At 40.8% G+C, this 26,724-nt stretch overlaps 1 long non-coding RNA gene across 1 annotated transcript in view; it reads left to right on the top strand.

Annotated features, from left to right (window-relative positions):
• Positions 1-21,603, top strand: part of LOC109256896 (uncharacterized) — a 36,299-nt gene extending 14,696 nt beyond the window's left edge. The window contains exon 3 of the long non-coding RNA XR_008419590.1: positions 20,644-21,603. This is a non-coding gene — a long non-coding RNA (uncharacterized LOC109256896). The remainder of the gene's footprint in view (positions 1-20,643) is intronic.
• Positions 21,604-26,724: the final 5,121 nt, after the last annotated feature.

Below are 26,724 nucleotides of genomic sequence, written 5' to 3'. Positions count from 1 at the left end.
AATTGTCAATTTTAGCATGGAAGATGGAGCTAACTATTTGGATGTCATTTTGCTTCCTTTCTCACCTTCGCAGTATAATCCTATTACAATTTGGGTTAAATTAGTATTAGGATTATCCTAATATTCTTTATAACTGAGCATTGTCACATACCATGATTATTCTTCCTTCCTTTGTTTATATTTTTCATAAGAGTTAAAAATGCTGGTCTTTTCATTCACTGAGTTTTCTTTGTATGTTTTAAATTATTTCCATTTCTTCTAATGGCCTTTTAGTAAAACTCTCCACTAAGGTCAATCACAACAGCTAACCTCTCAGTTCCTGTATGTATTTTCTGAGACACTGCTCCTTCGCTCCTGCAATCTGGCTGGACTGTGGTCACCTTTGGATTACTTTTACTCCCATTCCAGGCCTGGGTGGCCTTTCTGATCTCATATCTTGCTCTTCCTCCCCTCCCTTTTCTTTTTTATTAAAGAACATTCTCCAGGAGTTTCATCTAGTAGATGTTATAGCAGCAAAGGGAATCAGGATAGCAGTCTTGGCCATGCCAGTCTCTGCCTCTCTCTGCTTCATTCATACTTTACACTTGTGCCCAGTTATCATTAGAAATCTCTCTACCATCGGGGCACCTGGGCGGCTTATTTGGTTAAGCGTCCGACTCTTGGTTTCGGCTCAGGCCATGATCTCATGGTTCGGGAGTTCGAGCCCTGTGTCGAGCTCCATGCTGACGTTGAGGAACCTGCTTGGGATTCTGTCTCCCTGTCGCTATGGCCTTCTCAAAAGTAAAGAACCTTTAAAAAAAGAAAAGAAAAGAAAAGAAAAGAAGAGAAGAGAAGAGAAGAGAAGAGAAGAGAAGAGAAGAGAAGAGAGAGAAGAGAAGAGAAAAGAAAAGAAAAGAGAAAAGAAATCTCTCTACCATCATCTTGAAATTTGTCCTTTTTCTTTCTCCTGTTTTGTTTTTGTTTTTGAGAGAGAGGGCACAAGTGAGTGAGAGGCAGAGAAAGAGAGGAAGAGAGAGAGAGAGAGAGAGAGAGAGAGAGAGAGAGAAGCAAGGCTCACCTGAAGCGGGGCTAGAGCTCACCTGATTTGGGACTTGGACTCATGAACTGTGAGATCATGACCTGAGCCAAAGTTAGATGCTTCACCGACTGAGCCACCCAGATGCCCTCTCCTGTTTTGAATTGACTCTCCTATCATATATATTCTTCCTCTGTGTACTCCTTCACATGGGTGAGGGCATCTTCAATTGTTTCCTGAGCAAGTGTGTATTTCAAATTTTTTGAAATCTTAGATTTCTAAAACTGTTCTAATTTTACCTCATCTATAATTTATGTCTGAGTATGGAATTCTAAGTTGGAAGTTATTTTCCTTCAGAAGTTTGAAGGCCTTGCTCCATGGTCTTCTGGAATTCAATGTTGGTATTGGGAAGAACAGAGTCATGCAGTGGCTTTTCTTAGTCCACAGTGTTCTGAACTGATATGCCTTGCAGTCTGTTTCTGCCCCTATGCTGGGTACTTAGTGGGCCCCTCAGTCTGGAAACTGATGTCTTTAGTTCTAGAAAATTTTGCTTCTAATGTCCTCTCCTCTGTTTTCTCTGTTCTTTTTGTTCATCTGATTGTTCTGATGTTGGAGTTCCTGGAATTGTTTTCTAATTGTCTTGTGTCTCTAGGTGTCCTCCTCTTTATCTTTCCCCCTGTTTTCTAACTCGTTTAGCTTTTTTTTTCTTTCTGTTTTTATGTTTTTAGTTCTCAAGAATGCTTGTTGTTCTCCCAATGCCCCTTTCCACAGGATTCTGTTCTTGCTTCAGGAACTCATCATCTTTTCTTGTGTTTCTGAGGATACGAGTTGCACTTTTGGTTCTTGGATGGTTACAGTTGCTCTTTTCTGTTTGCTCTGATCTTTATCTTCCACATTCGAGGGTTTTCTCGTATGTCTGCCCTTGTTTATGTGCTTGTGATCAAGATGCGGGAACTAAAACTCTGATTGGAATCTCTGCAAATGTGTTTGGGGCTTGTCAACTTTGAGCACCACTGTGGGATCATCTTCTCTTGGGTCATTTGTAGGGGAGCTCTCATTTTAAAAGTTTTCTCCTTTTCTTATGTACTATGTTGCTAGTCATAATGATTTTTCTGCTGAAATTTCTAGCTCTACATAGCAGCTTGCACTGCAGTATCTTATTATAATGCTGTGCCTTTGAATAACTTTTGTTCTTAACTAAGACACTGTGAATCTTGGGGCACCTGGGTAGCTCAGTTGGTTAAGTGTTTGACTTCAGGTCAGGTCATGATCTCACAGTTCGTGGGTTCAAGCCCTGTGTCAGGTACTATGCTGACAGCTAGGGGCTATGAGGCTGCTTCAGATTCTGTATCTCCCTTTCTCTCTGTCCCCCCCAGCCTCACGAACTGTGAGATCATGACCTGAGCCAAAATTGAGAGTTGGACTCTTAATTGACTGAGCCACTCAGGTGCCCCTGTGTCCATTTTTTTAAAAATTAAAAATTCTGGAATGGATATCCTCAGGAGGGTGCTATATATATATATATATATATATATATATATATATTCATTTTTCTATACAAGGTAAAATGAAAAAGTGAGATGACCAGGATCCTTAAAACACTCTTATTTTAATTAAATTGGTCTACTTTGAAAAAATTGGTCATCTATACTCGAGACCAATACAAATTGTAGTTTTGACAATTGTCTCAAAATGTTTCTCCCTAACGTATCACACATTCTTGTTTTCATTTATTTTTAATTATATAAGTAATACATAGTTTTTTTGTAAAAATCTATACAGATACAGCAAAACTACTGACAACACCAGTCCCCTTAAAAACAAACAAGCTCCACTGGTTTTTACAACAGTAAATGAAACTACCGGATATAGACCTACCACAATTTAACCATCTTTCAAATTATGGACATACAAAACACTTTAAAATTTTTCACTTTGCAGGTAAGATGCCAGTTAAAATCCTTACACATGTTTGTTATGTACATGTATGACTATGTCTCTAAAACAGGTAAAAAGAGTGGAGTTGCAGGGCCAAATCGTATGCACAAGTAAAGCTATAATAAAATGCTGCACAGTAACCTTCCAAGGAGTTTTACAAATCCCTACTCCTACAATAATATATGAAAATAGTCATCTCCTCACACCTTTGCTAATATTGGTATCAGCCTAAAATAATTTTTGCCAATTTGATGGGTGAAAAATGCCATTTTAAATCATATATATTTAAAACATTTTTTTAAGTTTATTTATTTTTGAGAGAGAAAGCATGAGTCAGGGAGGAGCAGAGAGAGAGAGAGAGGGAGACAGAGAATCCCAAGCAGGCTTTGCACGGCACAGAGCCCAACGCAGAGCTCAAACCCATGAACTGTGAGATCATGACCTGAGCTAAAGTCAGATGCTTAACAGACTGAGCCACCCAAGTGCCCCTAAATCATATTTTAAATTAATAATGAAATTGAATGATTTTCTAACTTCAACATCCCATCCATAGCTATTACTAATTTTCTATTGGGGTCCTTATAGACTGTAGCTTATTTTATACGTATTTTTGTATGGGTATGAAGATGAGTGCATCCATATAAGCAATTCCTATTCTTTTCTATATGTTGCAAATTTTTTTTCCTAGTTTATTGTGTGATTTTTAACTTTGTTTATGTGGTCTTCTCTTGTGTGGTTTCAAAAGTTTTATGTAGTACAATTTATTTAAAAATGTGTGAGTGAGTGTGCGTGTGTGTGTGTGTGTGTGTATGAATGCATTGTCTAGTGCAAGATAATAAGCACATTTTCCTTGAATTTTTTTAGCTTGATGTATTTTTAATAGCTTTATTGAGATGTAAATCGCATATCATGCAATTCTCCTATACACAGTATACCATTCACTGGTTCTCAGTATACTCGCAGAATGGTGTGTCCATTACCATAACCAGGTTTAGAACATTTTCATCAGCCCAAAAAGAAACACTGTAGCCATTTGTAGTCACTCTTCATTTTCCTTCAACACGCCATTTTCCCCCCCACCCTAGGTAAGCCCTAGTTTGTTTTTTGTTTCTGTAGCGTTACCTATTCTGAGCATATATAAATGCAGTCATGTTATATGTGGTCTTTCGTGACTTGCTTCTTTCATTTAACATAATGTTCTCAAGTTCTCTCCACGTTGTAACTTTATGTTTTTAGAAGTAGATCTTAAACCCATCTGGAATGTATTGATTTGTATAAATTGGGTAAATAATCATATATAAGTTATTAATCTTTTTAAAAATCATAGCCAGTTGTAATAATATTATTTAAGATTTGGTCCATCCTTTTCTTCTTCTTTTTAAAAAACTTTTTAAAATATTCATTTATTATTTTTGAGAGACAGAAAGAGACAGAGGGCAAGCAGGGGAGGAGCAGGGAAAGAGGGAAACACAGAGCACCTGAAGCAGGCTCCAGGCCATGAGGTTTCAGCAGAGAGCCCGATGCAGGGCTGGAACCCACGAACCGTGAGATCACGACCTGAGCTCAAGTCGGATGTTTAACCGACTGAGCCACGCAGGCACCTTCCATCCTTTTCTCACCAATTAGAGCGTCTTACTAATTAAAATGCCTTGGGATGCCTGGGTGGCTCAGCTGGTCAAGTGTCTGACCCTTGATTTTGGCTCAGGTCATGATCCCAGGGTCATTGGATCAAGCCTTGTGTGGGGCTCTGTGCTGAGCACAGAACTGGCTTAAGATTCTCTTTCTCTCTCTGCTCCTCCCCCACTCACACTTTCTCAAATAAAATAAAATAAAATAAAATAAGTCTCCCCATCCATAAGTATGGACCAATTTCTGAACTCTGTTTTAAGGACCTGAAGGCGTTAAGGACTGTAGCTTTACAGTATAGTTTTGCTACCTTGTAAGGAAGTCTTCCCTCATTTTCCTTTTCCTAAAATTTTCTTGGCTATTCTTCCGCACTTTCCCTTCCCTTGAAATTCTGGTATCAGCCTGTTGCATTTCATCAAAATACTGCTGAAACTGTGATTAGAATTTCATTGAGATAGTAGACCAATTTTTGAAGAAATTTCATCTTTATAAGACTGGGTTTTCCCATATTTTTATCCAGTTCACAGCCATATTTTTTTTATTCGCTAGATGGACTGTAGATGTTCCACCTGGAATCAGCATTTTAAACTGATGTATAGGAAGGTCACTTGCTGTGGTAGGAGCTGCAGAGGGAGGCATAGGGTTTGATGAAAAGGTAATGAGATCGGCTTCGATGCATTCTGCCTGGAAATGTTGGTGAGAAATGACGCACATGCCGAATGTTGTGCCATTCGTTTTGGTGACTTTTTAAGAAAGGCAATAGGAAGGCAGGTGATACATGATGTCTTCTGAAGGAGAATATGGTGTTTGGACCAAAAATGTCTGAAACGATTAGACTTGAAAAGGGCAGAGCTTCTAACCTATAGTGGCAATTTGTTTTCAAAAAATTTTTAAATGTTTTTATTTATTTTTGAGACAGAGAGAGACAGAGCATGCACAGGGGAGGGGCAGAGAGAGAGGGAGACACAGAATCTGAAGCAGGCCCCAGGCTCCCAGCTGTCGCACAGAGCCCGACGCGGGGCTCGAACTCACGGACCGTGAGATCATGACCTGAGCTAAAGTCGGATGCTTAACCGACTGAGCCACCCAGGTGCCCCACAAATTTCTTTTTTAATAAAGGGGAAACAAAGCACAATTAACTGTCTTTGCTCGTGTTGAGAGGCTCCCGGGATAAATAATTCTTGAAGTCATGGCTGGCCATGCTCTCTAGAGCCTTCCTTTCTCCAAGGTCTGATTGCAATTGTATCCTCCCATTGTCTCAGGTTTCAGCACGGCCCGTGGTAACCTGAATTTCCTAGGCAGCCTAAGTGGTTAAAGTGAAGGGAGGATAACAGGGGCCACTCTCTCTGTACACACGAACTCTTATAAAACACCTACGTTCTCAGTATGAGGTCCCCCAATACTTCAGGAAACCCCCAGGGGCATCGTGGTGTATTTCCAAGGACGGCATCGCAGAGCCTGACATCTCTCCCTCTCCTGCTGAGTCTCTGCCATGCTGATCTGATGCGGTGTTCTCCGATGCCCACTGGAGATCTTTGGTGACTCATGGCCACTTCCCATTTTGTGAGCAGGACAGGGTCACGCTGCCTTTCAGTTGAGCCACACTGACTTTCAACGTGCTGAGTCAAAGATGCTGCAGCATGGGGCACCTGGGTGGCTCAGTCGGTTGAGCGTCGACTGCACCTCAGGTCATGATCTCACAGGTTCATGGGTTCGAGCCCTGCGTGGGGCTCCGTGCTGACAGCTCAGAGCCTGGAGCCTGCTTCGGATCTGTGTCTCCCTCTCTCTCTCTCTGCCCTTCCCCTGCTGGCCCCGTCTATCTCTTTCTCTCAAAAATAAACATTGAAAAAATTAAAAAAAAAAAAAAAAAGATGCTGCAGCAGGAGCACAAATGCCCTGCTGGATTCTCTACCAAAGTGGGGAGACTCTTCCTCTTTCTCTACCATCATGTAACGTCGACACCTGGTCAGAGGAGGGCCGTCCGGGGCTCTCAGCAAACACCTGTCCGCGTGGGGTTGGGTAGCTGGATGTCCCAAGTGACCGCACTGTGTCCAACATCTCCTTCCTCTCCAGTTGTCCAACCGTGCGTGGGGCCTTGACCTTGAGCCAAGCTTGCTATCAGTGTCTTCAGCCTTGGTCCCATGCATACACAGAACTCTGGTGTCCCACCACCGGGGCCTTCCAAATACCACCAGAAGGTCTGAATCCTAGGATGACTATGGTTTAGGTTCAAGCTGGAAGCCCTTCTGCTCAACTAAGGAAATGATTCAGAATCATGCATTAAGTTTGAATCATCCCAGTCGGCCTGTGGCCATCTGCTCATACTTGCAAGGAAAGAGACAAATTGTGGTTTTGGCATATGGCTTTTGCTACTAAACCTTATCGTCTTCTCTTAATGGTGGAAATGACACATTGTTTAAAACTAAGGAATCATTATCGCATGTGACTAAATGTACAATGAAACGTTATAGAAGGTATATTGATAATTTGATGTTCAAACTAATGGAATAAGTGTGAAGGCACGGGGGAAAATTGTGGCCACGGACCAGATTATTTCTTGGCTTTTTTTTTTTTTTTTTTTTTTTTTTTTCAGGAGTGGCAGGAAGTTGTTGGAGAGGATGCTTGGATGGTCATTCCTCCTCTCAGCCAGTAGTGAGCCTTTTGGTAACTACCTCCCCTGTATTTTTAAAAAAAAGCTTACTTATTTATTTTGGGGGAGGGAGGAGCAGAGAGAGAGAGAGAGAGAATCCCAGGCAGGCTCTGTGCTGTCAGTGCAGAGCCCAGCATGGGGCTTGATCTCACGATCCGCAAGATCATGACCTGAGCCAAAACCAAGAGTCAGACGCTTCATCAACTGAGCCACCCAAGCACCCCAACCTCCCCTGTATTTGCCTTTCTCTTGACTTCAAAAAGATGAAGAGGTTTGTTGCCTTCAGTTGCCCAACCCCTTAGGGCTTATGGTAGATGACACTCATTATGACTTCTCTGGTTTGGATTGATCTGAGCCACTGAGAACGTAAGATGTAATTTTAGAGAGTACCACCTTAATGATTGGGAGTCGCACAGTATCGACCTCCGCTCGGGTCATGATCTCACGGTTTGTGGGTTCAAGCCCCACACCGGGCTCTGGCTGACAGCTCAGAGCCTGGAGCCTGCTTTGGTTTCTGTGTCTCCCTCTTTCTCTGCCCCTCCCCCGTTCTCTCTGTGTGTCTCTCTCTCAAAAATGAATAAACATTAACAACAATTTTAAAGTCACGCAATAGTAGAAGGAGCTGGAAAGATGAGTCTCAGACATAAGCTTGAGAAGCATGCTGCTCTAATTCAACCTCTGCTCTTTAGCTAGGTCTTCCAGTTGGCTGTTCATTCCAATCTCATGCATGTCTCAAAGAGGTCCTGTGGTCGCATATCCCCATGCCTCACAGGCATCTTATTTAGAAGAAGTTTTCCAACGTTTTAAACCTAAGTCATTTATTGCTGTTCCGTCTGTAGTAAAAATGACAAACAGTCGTTGAGTCCTCCCAGTCCCAAATTGCATGTGGAATGATGTGTAAAGGAAAGGGTATAAGCTCTGATGTCAGATAGACCTGAGTTTGAATCCTGGCTTCACCACTTACCAGCTGTGTGACCTAGGGCAAGTCATTTAACCTCTCTGGATCCCGCTCTTCGTAGCTCAAAGTGGAGATCGAATGCCGAGCGCAGCGGGTAGTTACGTAAGTTAGATGAAAGGACAGATGTGACCGTGACTGGGGTGCGTTATGCGTTCAACAAATGCCCTCGACCTGTGTGTTATTTTCAGATATGCCCTATGTCTAAGTAATTAATTTGCATTGATTCTGTTGCTTGTGTAGCAGGTGACGTCAGCAAGGAAAGAGTTCATTACAATTAAGGAAGTCTTTAGAAATCGAGTTACAGCCTGAAGATTGGACTCCAGGAGATGGAATTATTTTGCAACCTAAGATTAGTTCAGTGAAAAAGATTAATGAGTCACATTATAGAATCAGCTCAAGCTAATGACAAATGAAAATGTTCTGGTTTTTAGCTAGAGTTGATTTAATAATATTTGTGCAATAACAGCATTATATTCAAAGTCTGTTCTAGCAAATTGGCCTTTACCCAGAGCTTTCCTCTCAGAGGTGAGGTCATTCTTATCATCTGACTGGCCACTTTGGGGACAGAGCCCTCGAGGGTGCAGTTTCAGGGCTGGCGAGAAGCCCTCCAATTCTCAAACACCCTGCTCTGTTTCTTTCCCCTTGGGATGCAACGAGGTGATTGAAGCTTTCACCTACCTATTTTCCATGACTTAAGTCATCTGCGAGAATCACAGATGAAGCCAGACTCAGGCATTAATACCTTAATCGGCAGTGATTCATCTGATTAACCCTGGCAGAAAGTACAGTCCTGGGGTAAGTAGTTTGGGGGAAGAACAAGTCAGAGTAGGAGAGGCAGAACCCTTGGGAAAAAGTGGGTGGGGTACAGGGGCTCAGCAAGTGCTGGTGAGGGGTTATTTATTACCCCAAGCTTCCAGAACACTGAGTTTCAGCTGGTATTTGGGTCAATTATGCCTCGTTCTGACATTACTGTTTTCATATTTCTGTCATCCCCACTAGGCTATAAAATCTTCAAGGGAGAGGAGCTTCCCTTTCATATCTCTCACTTTCCCTCCGAGTGCCTTCCTCGTGTCTAGGAGGCATTCAATAAATGCCTGTTGAATGAATAAGTAAGTCAGTGGAGGTAAAGGGGATATTCAAAGTGAAACGAGGAGGCATTGAACAGTATCTGGTGTTTTGCTGTTGTTGTTGTTGTTTTTAACCTAGGTCTGGATTTCGTAATTCTGTGTTCATTTGTTGCTTCAGGTAAACTACCCTCCTGTGAAGTCTTTTCTGTTTTCTGCCCAGATTTGGGTCTCTCCACCCCTTCCTTTCCATCTTCCTGCACACCACCTCCAGTATGTCTGAGCAGGCTCACCTCGCATGTGAACTCTACGGCTGTCTCTGCTTCTCTGTTTTTATTGAAATCCTGGCATCCACTCTGACGGTGTTCAGAGTGACCAAGAAGAAATCTGTCATCTGACTAGTATCACCTGAGCAAGAAAGAAATCGGGGATCCTCATGCTTACGAGGTGCTCTAGTCTTAAATTCAAATTACAGCGGGAAAATCACGTCGCTAATAGAGGCAAACAAATGTTGAACACGCCCACTATATGGCAAGACTGGAAATGGAGTTATACAAGATATGTGCTGCAGGGGCCCACTGAAAGCTTTTGGGCGAATGAAAATTTTGTTGCCCTGAACAATTTCTAAAATTTGTCCCGGAATACTGGAATGGTTTTCTATTACAGAAAAATTCATTTCAGTGTTTCTTTTGTTGAGATGCATTGTGTGGGTTCTTTCCCCCTTTTCTTCCAATGGAGGACGCTGTATTCAGATATTTTTTGTAATTGAAACTTTTGTCTTGAGGTAATGGTATATTCGCATGCAGTTTTTTTTTTTTAATTTTTTTTTTTTTTCAACGTTTTTTATTTATTTTTGGGACAGAGAGAGACACAGCATGAGCGGGGGAGGGGCAGAGAGAGAGGGAGACACAGAATCGGAAACAGGCTCCAGGCTCCGAGCCATCAGCCCAGAGCCTGACGCGGGGCTCGAACTCACGGACTCACGGACCGCAAGATCGTGACCTGGCTGAAGTCGGACGCTTAACCGACTGCGCCACCCAGGCGCCCCTCGCATGCAGTTTTTAACAAATGATACAGAGAGACCCGTGTACTCTTTATGCAGTTTCCCCCAGTGGTAACATTTTTGTAAAACCACAATGCAGGGGCACCTGGGTGGCTCAGTCCATTGAGCATCTGACTTCGGCTCAGGTCATGATCCCACCGTTCACGGTTCGAGCCCCGTGTCAGGCTCTGGGCTGACAGCTCAGAGCCTGAAGCCTGCTTCGGAGTCTGTCTCTCTCTCTCTCTCTCTCTCTCTCTGCCCCTTCCCCATTCTTAAAAAAAAATAAAAACATTAAAAAAATTAAAACTACACTACAGTATCACAACAGGGTATTGACATTGATACAGTCAAGATGCGGAACATTTCCATCCCCAACAAGGTCCTTCATATTGTTCTTTTATAGCCACCCCCAGTTTCTCCCCAGTTCACCCTCTTAAAAAAATTTTTTTTTTAATGTTTATTTATTTTTGAGAGACAGAGACAGAGCATGAGCAGTGGAGGGGCAGAGAGAGAGAGGGAGACACAGAATCGGAAGCAGGCTCCAGGCTCTGAGCTGTCAGGCAGAGCCCGAACGAAGGGCTAGAAAGGCTAGAACTCACAAGCTGTGAGATCACGACCTGAGCCGAAATGGGTCGCTAAACTGACTGAGCCACCCAGGCGCCCCACCCCCCTTTTAATCCCTGGCAACAACTAATCTGCTCTCCGGTTCTGTAATTTTGTCCATTTCAAGATGGTTATATACACGGAATCATATAGTCTGTCACCTTTGGGGATTGGCTTTTTTCACTCAACATAAGTCTCCAGAGATTCATCCAGGTTGCTGTGTAGCTCATTCCTTTTTAGTGCTCTGGTGTGGACGTATTGCGATTTGTTTCACCATCCATCCATTTCTAATTTCGGGCTACTAGACATAAATCAACTGTAAATATTTCTGTGTAGGTTTTGCTGTGAACCTACGTCTTTATTTCTCTGGGACAAATAACCAGGAATATTGATTGCTGGCCGGTATGGTAGTTACACGTTTAGGATTGTTTTGTTTTGTTTTGTTTTGTTTTGTTTTAAAGAAAGTACCAAACCATTGTCCAAAATGGCTGGGCCATATTACGTTCCCACTAACAATGTGTGAATGATCCAATTTCTTAGCTTTTGTGGCAGCATTTGGTGTTGTCATTATTTTTTATTTTGGCCATTCTGATATGTGTGTAGGGCTATCTCATTATGGTTTTAATTTGCATTTCCCTAATGGCTAATGATGTTGAACATCTTTTCATATGCTTATTTGCCATTTTTATATCTTCTTTGGTGAAGTGTCTCTTTATGTCTTTCGCTCATGATTTAATTGGATTTTTAATTTTTTTTTTAACTGTTGAGTTTTGAGAGTACTTAATATAGTCTAGATATTAGTCCCTTGTCACATGTTATTCGCAAATATTTTTTTTTCCTGGTCTGTAGCTTGTCTTTTTATTTTCTTAGCAGAGTCTTTCATTGAGCAGAAGTTTTTAAATTTTATGAAGGCTCATTTATCAATTTTTACCTTATGGATTATGCTTTTGGTGTCACATCTAAGAAATCTTTGCTTAGATCCTGAAGATTTTTTTCCTACTTTTTTTTCTAAAAATTTTACAGCACTACATTTTACTTTTAATTTTGTGGTACGCTTTTAGTTAATTTTTCGGTAAAGTGTGAGACAGATTGAAGTTTATTTTTTTGCCTGTGGATGTCCAATTGCCCCAGCACCATTGGTTTAAAAGGCTATCTTTTCTCCATTGAATCGCTTTTGCACCTTTGTCAGAAATCAGTTGGGCATATTTGTGTGAGTCTATTTCTGGGTTCGCTACTCCGTTACATTGATCTATGTATATATTCCTTCACCAGCACCATCCTGTTTTGAATACAGTATCTGTACAGTATGTCCTGAAATCAGGTAGATGGATCCCTCTTACTTTCTTCTTCTTTTTCAAAATGATGTTAGCTATTCTAGTTCCTTTGCCTTTACAGATAGCTTTTTGTATAATCTTGTGTAATGTTTGCAAAAAAATCTTGCTGGGATTTGGATAGAAATTATATTACATCAATTTGGGGAGAACTGGCACCTTTACTCTGTTGAGCCTTTCAATTCATGAACACTGTATATCTCTTCCTTTATGTAGATCTTCTCTGATTTCTTTCATCAGGGTTATGCAGTTGTTATACAGTCCCACACATGTTTCGTTCGGTTTACACTCAATGTTGAATTTTTTGAGAGGTGGTAAACGATATCGCATTTTTGTATTGGGTATCTACGTGTTCATTGCTGGTATGTACAAATACACCTGATGTTTTCCCACCTCTATTGAGAAATAATTGAGATACATCACTGTTTTAAGGTTAAGGTGTGTGGCATGATGGTTCAATTTACATACGTTGTGAAATGACTGCATAATAGGCTCTGCTAATGTCCATCTTCTCCTATAGGTGCAATTAAAAAAAAGAAAGAAAGAAAAAAGGAAAACATTTCTTCTTGGGATGAGAACTCATATGATATACCTTCTTAATAACGTTCTTATATATCATACAGCAGTGTTAGCTGTAGTCTTCATGTTGTAATTACATACTTACTGCTTACTCATCTTATAACTGGCAGTTTGTACTTTTCATCACCTTCCTCTGATTTCCCCTCTTGCCACTTGCTGCCTCTGCTAAACCGTAAGTCTGATCTCTTTTTCTATAAATTAGATTTGTTGGTTTTTTAAAATGAATTTCTATGTGTTTATCTTGTATCCTGATTAGCTCTGAGAGTCTCTTGTAGATTTTTTTTGACATTTATATGTAAAAATCATGTCGTCTGCAAATATGGACAGTTTTGTTTCTTCCTTTCTTGTCTGTAATCTTTTTTTTTTTTTTCTTCATTTTTCTTGTCTGAATACCCTGGTTAGAACTTCTAGCACTATGTTGAGTAAGACTCGTGAGACTGAATATCCTTCCTTTTTTCCCAATTTTAGGAAAACAGTCAGTCTTTTACCATGAAGTACAGGCTGGCTCTGGATTATTTTTAGGTGCACTTTATCAAGTAGAAGAAGTTTCTCTCTATTCTTAGTTTTCTGAGGGCTTTTACTATGAACGTGTCTTAAATTTTATCAATGTCTTTTTTACCAGTTGATATAATCATGTAACTTTTTCTTTAGCCTGCTAATAGAAATGTTGAACCAGCCCTACCTTTCTAGAATAAGCCCCACTTGTTTCTGGTGTCTAATTCTTTTTATATATTACTATTTACTAATATTTTGCATCTATATTAATGTACTGTATTCTGTATCTTTATTCGTACTGTCTTTGTCTGATTATGGCAGTAAGGTACTACTACCTTCATAAATAAATTGGGAAGTGTTCTCCCCTTTTCTATTATCTGAAAGAGATTGTGTATAATTGGTGTTAATTCTTCTTTAAAAGTTTGGTAGAATACTTCAGGGAGGTGCCTAGGCCTGGGAATTTCCTTTTTGGAGATTTAAAATTGCGAATTCAATTTCTTTCATTGTTAGAGGGCTGTCCAAATGATCTATATCTCGTTGGATGGGTTCTGATAGTTTGTGTTTTTCAAGGAAGGGATTCAGGTCATCTAAGCTGTCAGATGTATGTGTGTAGAGTTGATGGCATCCACCTGCTGCTACTTGGCTGTCCGCAGGCTCTCTAGTGATATTCCATGTTCCATTCCTACATATATTGGTATTTTGTGTTTTTTTTTCAGTTTTGCTACAAGTTTGTCGATTTTTTTCAATGCGTTTTTGTTTTACTCCCCTCTCTCTTTCTCTCTCCGTTTTCAATTCATTGATTTCTGCTATCCTTATATTCTTTTCCTTCTGCTTGTTTTGGATTTATTTTTGCTTTTCTTTGTCTATGTTTTTGAGTTAGAAGCCTAGATCATTAATTTGAGACTTCTTTTTTTCTGATGTCTGTGTTTAGTACTATAGATTTCTTCCTTCACATTTTTAAAGTTTATTTATATTTTCAGAGAGAGAAAGAGAGAGAGAGAGAGAGAGAACAAGGGAGGGGCAGAGAGAGAATCCCAAGCAGGCTCTGCACTGTCAGTGCATAGCCCAACCTGGGGCTCGAACACACAAACCATGAGATGTTGACCTGAGCCGAAAACAAGAGCCGTCCACTTAACTGACTGAGCCACCCAGGCACCCCTAAGTTTTCCCCTTCACATTGCTTTAGCTATGTCCTACAAATTTTGATACATTGCATTTTCATTTTTATTTAGTGCAATGTATTTTTATTTTTTTATTTTATTTATTTATTTATTTATTTTTTTTATTTTTTAATATATGAAATTTACTGTCAAATTGGTTTCCATACAACACCCAGTGCTCATCCCAAAAGGTGCCCTCCTCAATACCCATCACCCACCCTGCCCTCCCTCCCACCCTGCCCTCCCTCCCACCCCCCATCAACCCTCAGTTTGTTCTCAGTTTTTAACAGTCTCTTATAGTGCAATGTATTTTTAAATGTACCTTGAAACTTTCTTTTTGACCCATAGATTACTTACAAATGCATTGCTCAGTTTTGAAGTGTTAGAGATTTTCCTATTATCTTTCTGCTATTGATTTTCAGTTTAACTTCATTGTGGTTGGAGAAAACACTACAAAACTTCAATTCTTTTAAGTTTTTTTGAGGCTTGTTTTATGACCCAGAATTTGGTCTATTTTCATATCTTTCATAGGCGCTTGAAAAGAATGTACATTTGGCTGTGTTGAATGGAATGTTCTATAAATGTCTATTAGATCCTGTTGGTTGATGGTGTTAAGTTCTCCAGTATCCTTGCTGATTTTCTGTGTAGTTGTTCTAATGATTGTTGAGAGTGAGGTGTTGACATTTCTGACTATAAATTGAATTTATCTTTCTCTTTTCAGATTTGTCCGTTTTTGCTTCACATTTTGCAGCTTTGTTGTTTGATGCATGCATATTTAGGATCACTGTGTCCTTTTGGTGGAACGACCCTTTTATCATCATATAATGTTCCTCTCTGTCTTTGGTAATTTTTTTTGTTGTTAAATCTACTTTGATATTAATGTGTATGTGACATATTTTTTCCATCCTTTTACTTTCAACTTACCTATACTGTTATATTTGAAGTGAGTTTCATATAGCCAGCAAATGTTAATTCACTCTGCCAATCTCTGTCTTTTAATTGCCTTTAAAAGATCATTTACATTTAATATAACTATTTCTATGTTGGGGATTATTACCACTATTTTATTTTTTTTGTTTTTCATTTGCTCTCTGATTTTGATTTCTCAATTTTTCCCTATGTGGGTTACTTGAAAATTTTTTCATTTTGATTTTTCTGTTTAGCGTTTTTGAGTATATCCTCTTTGGTCATTTGTTTGCTTGTTTCTTTAAGTATTGCATTTAATAATGAGGTGTCATTGTCTCACCAGTCCAAGTGAAGTACAGAAACTTCACCTCTCTTTACATTCCTTCACCTTCCCTTGCTTAAAATGTACGGTTCATTTTCATTATTCACGGTAGTTACATTCTATAAGGTCTCTGTGAACACTGAATTAGCAAATACTAAATCCCTGCTCGCAAGGGAAATACAGAGTTAAATTCCTTTGAGCCTCAGGTTTCATTTTCATCAATACATAACCTGTTTTATGCATGTTTCTGTTTAAAGATACCTTATTTAATATATATTGTTGATTCAGCAACATTGAACTCATGGCCGACAGCACTATAATTTATGCCTAAATGAAGCTTATCCAACACATGTATTTTCTCCATAAAGCACATCACAACCTTCTTGCACTTTAGAACATGAGACAAAACTTCAGCATTACACTTGGAGGCCATTTTAAACAGCAAATTGATAAAAAGCACAAAAAAATATGTCACACTAGGTAGACAAAGAGCATTTGCTTACAGTATGAGAATTAAGAGGACAGAATGTCACCTTATTTGACCTCATCTTAGAACATGTATGTCAGTGACTCAAATTTTTTGCCAGTCTGCACTTGTAAAAATGGCACGAGTATTAATTTGAGTGTTACAAATACATTTTAATGAGCTGATGAATTGGCAAATATAGAATCTGTAAACAATGATGATAGACTATAAATGTCTTAAATGTTTTTCTACAAACATTTAGAACCATATCAGACAGTGTTATGATTTTTGCTAAAATCATAAAACAATTTGGAAACTCAAGGAGATAAGAAAAACATTGCATTACGTTATATGTTTGCTTACTTTGTTCCTTTTTTCTTTACTGATGTTCCAGATTTCCTTCTTTTATCATTTCTTTCTTATTTAGAGAATTTTTTTCTCTCCATCCTTTGAGGGTAGTTCAGCTAGTGACAAATTCTTTTTGTTTTCTTTAATCTGAGAATGTCTTGATTTCCTCTTCATGCTTCAGGGATATTTTTGCTGGGTGTTAGATTTGAGGTTGTCAGTCTCTTCTCCCACTACTTGAAAATTGTGTCACTTCCTTCAGAGTTCCATGGGGTCTGATAAGAAACTTGCTGTCGTTCAAATAGGTTTTTTTCTTTATAGGCAAAGAATATGCTATTTTTCTTTGGCTCTTTGCAAGATTTTTCTTTGCCTTAGTTTTTGGAAGTGTAATTATGAAATGTCTTGGCATGAATTTCTTTAAGTTTATCTCTTTTGAGGTTGACTCAGCTTCTTGAATTTGTAGCTTTATGTTTCCTGGCAGATTTGGGAAGTTTTCAGCCATTATTTCTGCAAGGACATTTTTAGCCCAAACTTTCTCATTTCCTTCTGAGATTCAATGATATGAATCTTGGATATTTCTTTAAAATTTTTTTAAATGTTTATTTAGTTTTGAGGCAGAGAGAGACAGAGCATGAATGGGGGAGGGTCAGAGAGAGAGGGAAACACAGAATCCGAAGCAGGCTCCAGGCTCTGAGCTGTCAACACACAGCCCGATGTGGGGCTTGAACTCACGGACCATGAGATCATGACCTGAGCCGAAGTCAGATTCTTAACCAACTGAGCCACCCAGGCGCCCCAAATCTTGGATATTTCTTATAGCCCTACAGGTCTGAGTCTCTCTTCATTTTTTTTCTCTGTTGTTCAGATTGGATAATTTCTACTGTTCCATCTTTCAGTTCACTAATTCTTTCCTCTGTCTTCTCTGTTCTGTTGTTGAGTCCATCCACTGGGCTTGCTATTTAATTATTGTATAAATTTCAGTTCTAAAATTTCCATTTGGCTCTTCTTTATTATCTTCTAATTCTTTTCTGAGACTTTCTATTTTTCTCATTGGAGTTTTCTGTTTTTTCATTTCGGTGTTTTCATTGTTGCTTTTTGAAGCATTTTTATCATGGTTGCTTCAAAATATGTGTTAAATAATTCCAACGTCTCTGTCACTTGGTGGTGGCTATCTTTGATTGTCTCTTTGCACTTGGTTTGCCATCTTGGTTCTTGGTATTATGGGTGATTTTTTTTTTTATTGAAATGTGGACACTTTCATTTGTGTAAAGAGTCTCTGGATCTTAAATCTGGTTTTAATTGGCAGTTCTGACCTTTCTCTGGAAGGAGAAAGGGAGCACTACCATATTACTACTAAGCTGGAGGTAACAGCTCGGATTCCTGTTGGGCCTCTCCAGAACAGGGAGGCTCCTTGTTATACCTGTACAGGGATGGGAGCTCTGGCTCCCCCGTGTGGACTGCACGGATACTGCAGTGGGGCTGGCTTCAGTACCCTCGGGCCACGGTGATATTTCTGACTGTCCACTAGGCCTCTGATGCCCACCCCAGTGGGGTATATTCGTATGTTTAAAAATATATATTCGTTATCTCTAGAAAAAAAATAAAAGTAAGTTTCCTTAATGAACTTCTAAGCTTTCCATTTCTGTCATCTCCCTGCTGATTAATTTTTTTTTTTTTTTTTTTTTTTTTTCAGTAAGTCTCTTTACCTGTTCGGGTCTGGCAGCTGTCCAGATGCTTTCTTCACTCACGGTGAATTTTCATATATAGCTACTGTTTTCTCCTATCTTTATCCCAGCGTTTTCTGCTTCTCTTGCTCCTCCTTTGTGCCTTGCTTCTCAGTGTTTACTCCTTTTGAATGTCTGTATCATAGGTGCTCTTTTCGGAGCGTTTCACTTTTAAAATAAACAACCACCAAAGAGGGGGTTAAGTTCAAGTGCTGAGAAGTGCAAGTCAGTGCATCCTGCCTGGAGACACCTCCCTCTGGGGGCAGGGGGGCATCTCAAGTTGACTGTGGAAGGGTCAATAGGAAAGACTAGCCGAGGAGCTGATTTTGAAGACTGAAACCCATTTCCTCCGAGGAAAGGAAATAGTGCAAAACTATTTGAGGTCATATTTCCCTGTCTTAGCCACTTGAATGGGGGTAGTGGCAATCAGAAGCTATAAATAGATAAACTTTGCTAGAAACACCTTGAAGAACCATCAGGAAGTGGCCGGCCTTGTTCATGGTGTTTTAGAAGCTAGCATGTTAGCGGCCGATGGCATTATCTCTAATTTCACTTTTGCAGATATCCATGGACGTTGTCATCCTTCTGTCACTCTTTGGGATTCTCAGAAGTACCCTTTTGTTTCATGTCCCATCCCCCACCCCTGCCTCTTCACACTCTTGGGTTTCTGGATGGCCAAATAGGATTTGAGTGATTGATTAGCAAGTTTTACTAATGATTTCAATGAGCTTTATTTGTTTGGCGTGTCATTACCTTTTCCTGGTAATTAGAATTTAGTCGCAGTATTCATACTTGATGTAATTCTGGATAAAGAGTATCCTCGTTAAGCTCAACTAGATTTATAATTTCCAGGTCATTATAGAACAATGTATCCGAACCCGTAGTACCTCTCTCTTCTGATGGAAGAACTGTTTTATTTTGTTTTAAAATATCAAGTATTTTTTTTGCTTATGAAATGACCTACAACACTGGCTGTGGTTTTATTTTTTTATTTTTATTTATTTATTTAAAAAATTTTTTTTTTAACGTTTATTTATTTTTGAGACAGAGAGAGACAGAGCATGAACAGGGGAGGGGCAGAGAGAGAGGGAGACACAGAATCTGAAACAGGCTCCAGGCTCTGAGCTGTCAGCACAGAGCCCGACGCGGGGCTCGAACTCACGGACCGCGAGATCATGACCTGAGCCGAAGTCAGACGCTTAACCGACTGAGCCACCCAGGCGCCCCTGGCTGTGGTTTTAAAAGTAATGTTGGGGCGCCTGGGTGGCTCAGTGGGTTGAGGGTCTGACGCTTGATTTGGGCTCAGGTCACGATCTCATGCTTCATGAAATCAGGCCTCTTCGTAGGCCCTGCACTGGCAGTGAGGAGCCTGCTTAGAATTCTCTCTCTCCTCTCTCTGCCCCTCCCCCGCTCATGCTCTCTCTTTCTCACTTAAAAGAAACAGACATTTTTTTAAAGATCAAAAGTAATGTTTTGCAACAAAGTGTTTGCTGGATCAAACTTGTATCAGTCTAGGCTCTAGTAACCCTTTCTTTGGGGAGGCATGTGAGTGAGTCGGCCTTTGGGATCCATTTATTAGATTAATCTTTTTTTAGAATCCTAATTATGCCATATCTGGCGTCTGGAGAGAAAAAAAAGAGGATAGTGTCCCCGTCCACCTGTGTCGCAGACCCCAATAAAAGATGCGTAGGGACCACGGCCTTCAGCTGGTGACTGAGCAGCCCCCCTTTATCCCCTTAGGGATGGCAGGGAAGATGAAATGGTTATCTGGCTTTATCCAGGTCAACAGAAGAGTGGGGCTGAGCAGGGCTTTAGCTGATCCTTCTTTGCGCGCGTGGGCAGCTGTGTGGCTCCCGGAGCCCTGGCTGAGAGGTGCAGAAGCATCAGGGCGTCTTGCTGGGGCCGAAGGGACGAAGAGAAGTCGCTGCCTTTCTGCCAGCCGGGTTCTTTTGCAAGTTTGCTCTTGGAGGCACTAATGATGAGTGGGAACCGCTTTCTCTGACTACTTTAAGGTCACCCTAATTGGCTCCATTGGCTGTGTTATAAGGCCTTTCAAAGAGACTAACGACGCATTCTTTGGCTCCCAGCTGCATGTTAATAACACCGTCTTTGGAGTCTGACTTTAAAGCAGCGTCACCTCTGATACTTGAATGATTTGATAGTGGCAACAGAATGATCTAAACTGAGGTCCTAAGCAGGACACAACTCCTCCGGCCACCCCTGGGGCGGTGGGGGGGTGGGGGTGGGGTGGGGGGACGTGGGCACAGACTAACTCCCAGGCATGGGCTTTATCGGCCACCTGGCTGTCGTGAATGGCAGCTCCTCAGCAGGTGAAGGAGCCATGCCCGGGGACTCGTCACCGTCAGCAAAATGCTGCTGCCTAAACAGTTTCCCTCCCTTCGGCTTGGTTTTCCCACAGACGCTGCTGACTGCGACTGCTGATAAGCTGCGTAAGGCAGGAGGTCAACAATCCGGAGACTGCTCTTAATTATTAAAGGATCAACACGTCTTAATGCACGCATCCACCGGGGAGGCCAGAGAACCGGGGGCTCCGGGAGAGAAGTCTTCTCCTCTTTAAATTGGCAAAAACAAACACAAGAAGCAGTTGTCCGGGGTGGGGGTGGGGGAGCTAAAGGGTTGCCCCTCTCTCCTAACTCTAAATTTGGAACCGAGAATACTGGCACCTCTTCCTCTCCAGACTCAAGCTGCCGTGTCATCGAGGAGTGGGTTTGCAGACGTGATCTCCGTTTAACGAATTGAACCTTGACTCGGCCCCATGGGCAAGGAGCGCTGGGACCCAACAGCCCAGGGCCCCAGGGGAGCTTTGCACGACTACTCTGCGTTAGTGCCTTCTCTTGTCCTAAATTAAGCTCCTCGACATATAATTATCCATCCCACACACTGAACCTATCTCCAAGGTAAATGTTTCTGCTCGGGGAACACTGGTTCACAGGATAAAAACAGTCCTCCTCTGTCTCCTCCCTGTCACCACCGCCAGCCCCACGGATGAGTCCTTGCTGGGTGCCCTGGGCTCAGGGCTGGGCTGCCTGCTGCGGCGATCACACGAAGCTACAGGTGAGCCCGAGGAAGTGGTGGTTGTGCCTTTTCTCCCTCCTTTTTTCTTTCTTTCCACAATTGGAGGGAAAGGCGTCGGGACCGCGCTCAAGAGCGATGCAGGTGGATTTAGTACGAAAAGAATCAGGACACCATTCCGTTGCAATACCTGACAACGTTGCAAAGGAAAAGGGCTTCATAAAAGCAGCGGCCGGGTGGGTTGTCTCCAAACGCGTGTGGCTCCCGGGATGAGGAGAACATCCCGAAAATTTGGCCGCAATGCCTATAAGCTGAAGTACCTGTTCCAGATCTGTGCCAGATGAGGTTTCGGGGGATCTGCATGAGTACCAGTGAGTTCATGGCAGCTCCCAGGCTTAATAATCATGGTGTTGCTCTCAGTAGCAGAGCAAGCGAGGAACGGAGACGACAATTCACTCGGGAAGAACATGGCAATGTTAAGAAAATGGCCAAGAAACATGGAAAAATGGGCTCAAACGAATTCATAAGCCTGAAATTCAAATGACAGCCCTCTATGTTTATCTATCAGGTTTGCAAAGAGAAAACAAACAACAATACCCTGTGTTGGCAAAGGGTACCGGGGAGTTACTAGAATCAGACAGACTGGTTTATGCTTCTAGGCTCTTCCTCTTACTAGCAAAGGGAACTTGGGCATGTCATTTATGTTCTCTAAGACTCTTGTCCTCATCTGTAAGATGCAGATAATATTAGTAACCACCTCCAAGGGGGTTTGGGAGATTTATGTAAAATCACGCTTATAAAGTGCTTAGTGCATCATCTGACACATAGTAAATGCTCAGTTAATATTCAAATTATAATCATTATTGGAAGCTAGAAACCCAACAGACTGATAGGGGAGTATAAACTGGTAAAGCCCTAAGTAATAAAAACTTGACATCTATGTTAAAACCTTAATGGGGTGTATACGCCTGACTTAAGCACTTCACTTCTAGAAATCTATTTTGAGGAAACAGGACACAATCCTATGTTTACGAGGATATCCTTCATGGTATTTATGACAAAAATGGAAGCAATTTAAATACCCAACGGTCGTTAACAATGAGTAGTAGTTAGAAAGGAGTAATTAAGAAGTAGTTAAAAATTAAGTTTCAGTCGGTATCTCCAAGAGATACAGAGCAAATACTTGATGGTGGAGAGAAATGATACACTGTGAAAATAATGGTTTCCAATTAATGGATTCCCTATTATTTGTATTTTTTATTAATACTTGCTTGCCATTTTAAATTTGTCTGTAATCAGTCAACAAATACTTTTTGGGCATCTGCAGCATATTGGGCACTATGGTGGGCACCATGGATTCGGCAGTGAATAAAGCAGACACGGTGCGCCCTCGCGGAACTTCTGGTCCACTGGATATGTGTCACTTTTATAACAAAGAGGACTAATGATAAGACAAAAGGGGAAACTATATTTGTTTGTTAGGGTTGCCATAGCTTAGGTGGCTTAGACACAGAAATTAATTTAAAAAGTTTTTTAATGTTTATTTATTTTTGAGAGAAATAGAATGAGCATGAGTGGGGGAGGGGCAGAGAGGGAGAGGGAGACACAGAGTCCGAAGTAGGCTCCAGACTCTGAGTTGTCAGCACGGAGCCCGACGTGGGGCTTGAACCTGTGAACCCTGAGATCATGACCTGAGCTGAAGTCAGACACTCAACTGACGAAGCCACCCAGGTGCCCCAGAAGTTACTTTTCTTGCAGTCCTGCAGTCTTAAAGTCTGAGATCAAGGTGTTAGCAGGGTGGGTTTTAACCTGAGATCTCTTTCCTGGGCTTGCAGGTGGCCATCTTCTCCCTGTGTCTTCACCTGGTCCTTCCCTCTGTAATTGGATCCAAACTTCCTCTTCTTATAAGGACACCAGTCAGATTGGATTAGGATCTGCTCTAGTGACCTCATTTAACTTAATTACCTCTTTAAAGATCTTATCTCCAAAGACGGTCATATTCTGTGGTACTTGTGGTTAGCATTTCAACATATGAACCTGGTTGGGGGAGACAATTCAGCTCATAATAGAAACCATTTGATAATATTTCTTGTTTGACAATTACTCTTTTGAGCTATATGATAAAGACACCATGTGTCTCTTCATATACATGGGGCATTTTTTTTAAAGTTTTTCCCAGATCTTTAATTCTTTTTTTTTTTTAATTTTATTGTTTTAAATTTACATCCAAATTAGTTAGCATATAGTGCAACAATGATTTCAGGAGTAGATTCCTTAATGCCCCTTCCCCATTTAGCCCATCCCCCCTCCCACACCCCCTCCAGTAACCCTCTGTTTGTTCTCCATATTTAGGAGTCTCTTATGCTTTGTCCCCCTCCCTGTTTTTATATTATTTTTGTTTCCCTTCCTTTTTGTTCGTCTGTTTTGTCTCTTAAAGTCCTCAGGCATGGTGTGTGTATATATACATATATATATATATATATGTATATATACACATGTATATACATACACAATGGAGTATTACTCGGCAATCAAAAAGAATGAAATATTGCCATTTGCAACTATGTGGATGGAACTGGAGGGTATTATGCTAAATGAAATTAGTGAGTCAGAGAAAGACAAAAATCATATGACTTCAATGGGGCATTTTTAGTCCCTTTGGAGACCCCATTCAGGAAGACTAAGAACATGTACTTCTCTTTGAAAAATTTTTTTAATGTTTATTTATTTTTGAGAGAGAGAGAGCATGCATTGGGGGAAGGGCAGAGAGAGAGAGAGACACTGAATACGAAGCAGGCTCCAAGCTCTGAGCTGTCAGCACAGAGCCCGACGTGGGCCTCAAACCCATGAACTGTGAGATCATGACCTGAGCTGAAGTCGGATCCTTAACTGACTGAGCCACCCAGGCGGCCCCATGTACCTTTCTTTGAAAGCTTGTTCACTGGCCACAGCACAGGCATGTGTGGAGATTTCAGTTTAGGGAAAGGTGACCTTAGATAAGAAGTCCTAAATCACCTGTAGAGAATGGTGACATTCAAGGGTTTCCCTGGCATTTCAAGTCTAAGTGAACTTCAAGTATGAACTTGAGGCTTGAGTCCAGGGTCCCTACCTCAGCCCAGAACTAAGCATTCTAAGTAGACCTCCTAGGGAGGACTTCCCGAGGGTGGTATCCCAAGGTCTAATCAGATTCAGATGTATAGTCTGAAAATGAAATCTTCTTCAAGGTGTGGCAAGGGCCATCCAAAGAGAATGAGTCATTGATGAAGAATAATAAAACCATAAGCTTCTTTTATTATACATATCCTATTTTACTTTCATTAAAAGAGAGATAACCAAAAGAGGGAATAGATGATTGTTTTCAGCTGGAGAATTACTACAGGGTAAGATTAATATAGACGTGGAAGTGAACCTAGAGACCTCACGTTTATCCTGTTTTAAAGGTTTGGAAATTGGCCCACCAAAGCCACCTAGATTTGCCTCAAATCACACATGTGGTGAAGAGCAAAGGCCGATCTAAAATCCAGGGATCTTGACCTTGACCCAGTATCATTTCTGTGATCCATCATGAGGAATGGAGGAAACACTGGATCTGAAATTTCACCCCAGCTGGAGGCCAGTGGGCACCCTCTGAGTGCTCTCTCTGGTCTCCTATTTTTTTTATAATATAGCCCCTTCTAACATTAACATCCTCCAAGACTTCCGTGGGCCAGGTCACTCATTCTACATTCAGGCCAACAAAGTTGTCAGGTGGGTGCAGATGTATTTGTCAGAGAACGGTTCCAGCCCGCTAACAAAAGGAGCTGTGGTCTCGGGTTTCACCTAAGGAAGCCCGAGAATCAGGAGGTTAAAAAAACACAACAACAACTTAATAAATGTGGAACACGAACGGTAAGAGTTGGCAATCTTGTGTTTTCCACCTCTTACATTAAAGAATGAGCTTCTACGTCACATAATGATTAACTGCTGATACATTTTATTTGCCTTTTCAGATTCCTGTAATGCAGGAATATGTTTTCATTAGCAAGTGAAATATCTTCATCCCATTTTCTCCTCCTCTTGAAATGCTAAGCTATAATTTTCAGGGTGCCAAATGTCAAGGGATTGATGAAAGTTAGTTTAGCTTTTCTTTTTGATGAGTTTTAATTTTTTTTCTTCTTTTTTTCTTTCTTCTCTCTCTCTTTCCTGTGTTCTCTTCGGTGTGTGATTAGGTTTGTTTTCAGAAGGTGTTGGAACCTTAGCAGAATTTTCATTAGCATTCCCTGTGCACGCTTTAATTAAAGGAAACTCATGTTTTTGCTCAAGTCATTGGAGAAATGAAAAGTATAGTCTGATGCTAAACATGCTTGTACTTTGCATTAATTTAACTGGACCCCCTTCTCTGATATAAGAACAGAAACAAGGCCATAGACCAACAGCCACTCACAGACAGATTCATAAGTAGCATGGTTCCAAGACGGTTTCCAATTATCTCATGTCCTTTTTGGTTTTAAAGGACAAAGATCTAAATGAGGAGTTGTACCTTTCTGGGTGAAACAGAGCATTAATTGCTGACATTTTTACATGCTGCTGAAGAGTGTACGTGAGGTGTAATGCATACATTTCTATGAGGTTTCTGTGTGAATTGTACACTTTTTACATGGGTTACTTGCATTCGTCCTTTTACTAAACTGATGCTGCTAATTTCATTTATTTTACAAAAATTGAAATTTAAACCATTGGGCTTTCCCTCAAATATACAGAAACCTAATAAACTGTATTTTGCTTGTCAAACTATCTTTTATTATGCATAGTGATTATGGGAATCAGGGTTCGTAGAATTTTCTGCTTCCTTTTTTTATTTCAGCAACAAGGGAAGACCATCTATTTTATTTTGATATGAAGTCTCATTTTCTGTGATTTCAAATGAATCTAAAACATTGTTCTGGAGTATCAGATCCAAAAACCTATATTTCCAGTGACCTTCACATGGTCACTTTAAAAAAAATTGTTTTTAAAAAATCTTTCACTTTTGTGTTCTTTTGGTCCGTGCGACTTAGAAATCACGCAGGTTGGTGAGTAAATTTTATGACAGCTCTCTCCATGTGCCAGAAAACAAAATGTTACAAAAACTGCCTGTTGATTTGCCGTGGTTCCTTGACAAAGAAATCTTGAACTAGCCAGGAGTCCCCTGAGGGCTGGAAAGAATTGACAGTTACAGGGCATGACCCCTGCCCCGATCGTAACTACTTTCACTTCGTGTTGCGGGCCTCCAGGACCTCGTTTCTAGAAGTGTTGGCCCCCAAATCCTGAGAAGCGAAGAAAGGGGGGTTGAAATGTCCACTGAGAAAAGAGGGGATGGGGCCCCGTCTAACTCCGTTCACAATCAGATAACACCATGACCTGAAGGCAATTCATGAATTCACGATAAGAAATCACTGTCACGGAGATCTGAAATTCTCGGAAACGACATGTCCTTCTCCTAGTGGAC

Source organism: Panthera pardus, unplaced genomic scaffold (genome assembly GCF_024362965.1).
Source record: "Panthera pardus isolate Hobbes unplaced genomic scaffold, ASM2436296v1 HiC_scaffold_6, whole genome shotgun sequence".
In the NCBI taxonomy this organism is placed as follows: Eukaryota; Metazoa; Chordata; class Mammalia; order Carnivora; family Felidae; genus Panthera; species Panthera pardus.
Note: the sequence above shows the minus strand (reverse complement) of the source record. Positions and strands in the feature narration are given on the sequence as shown.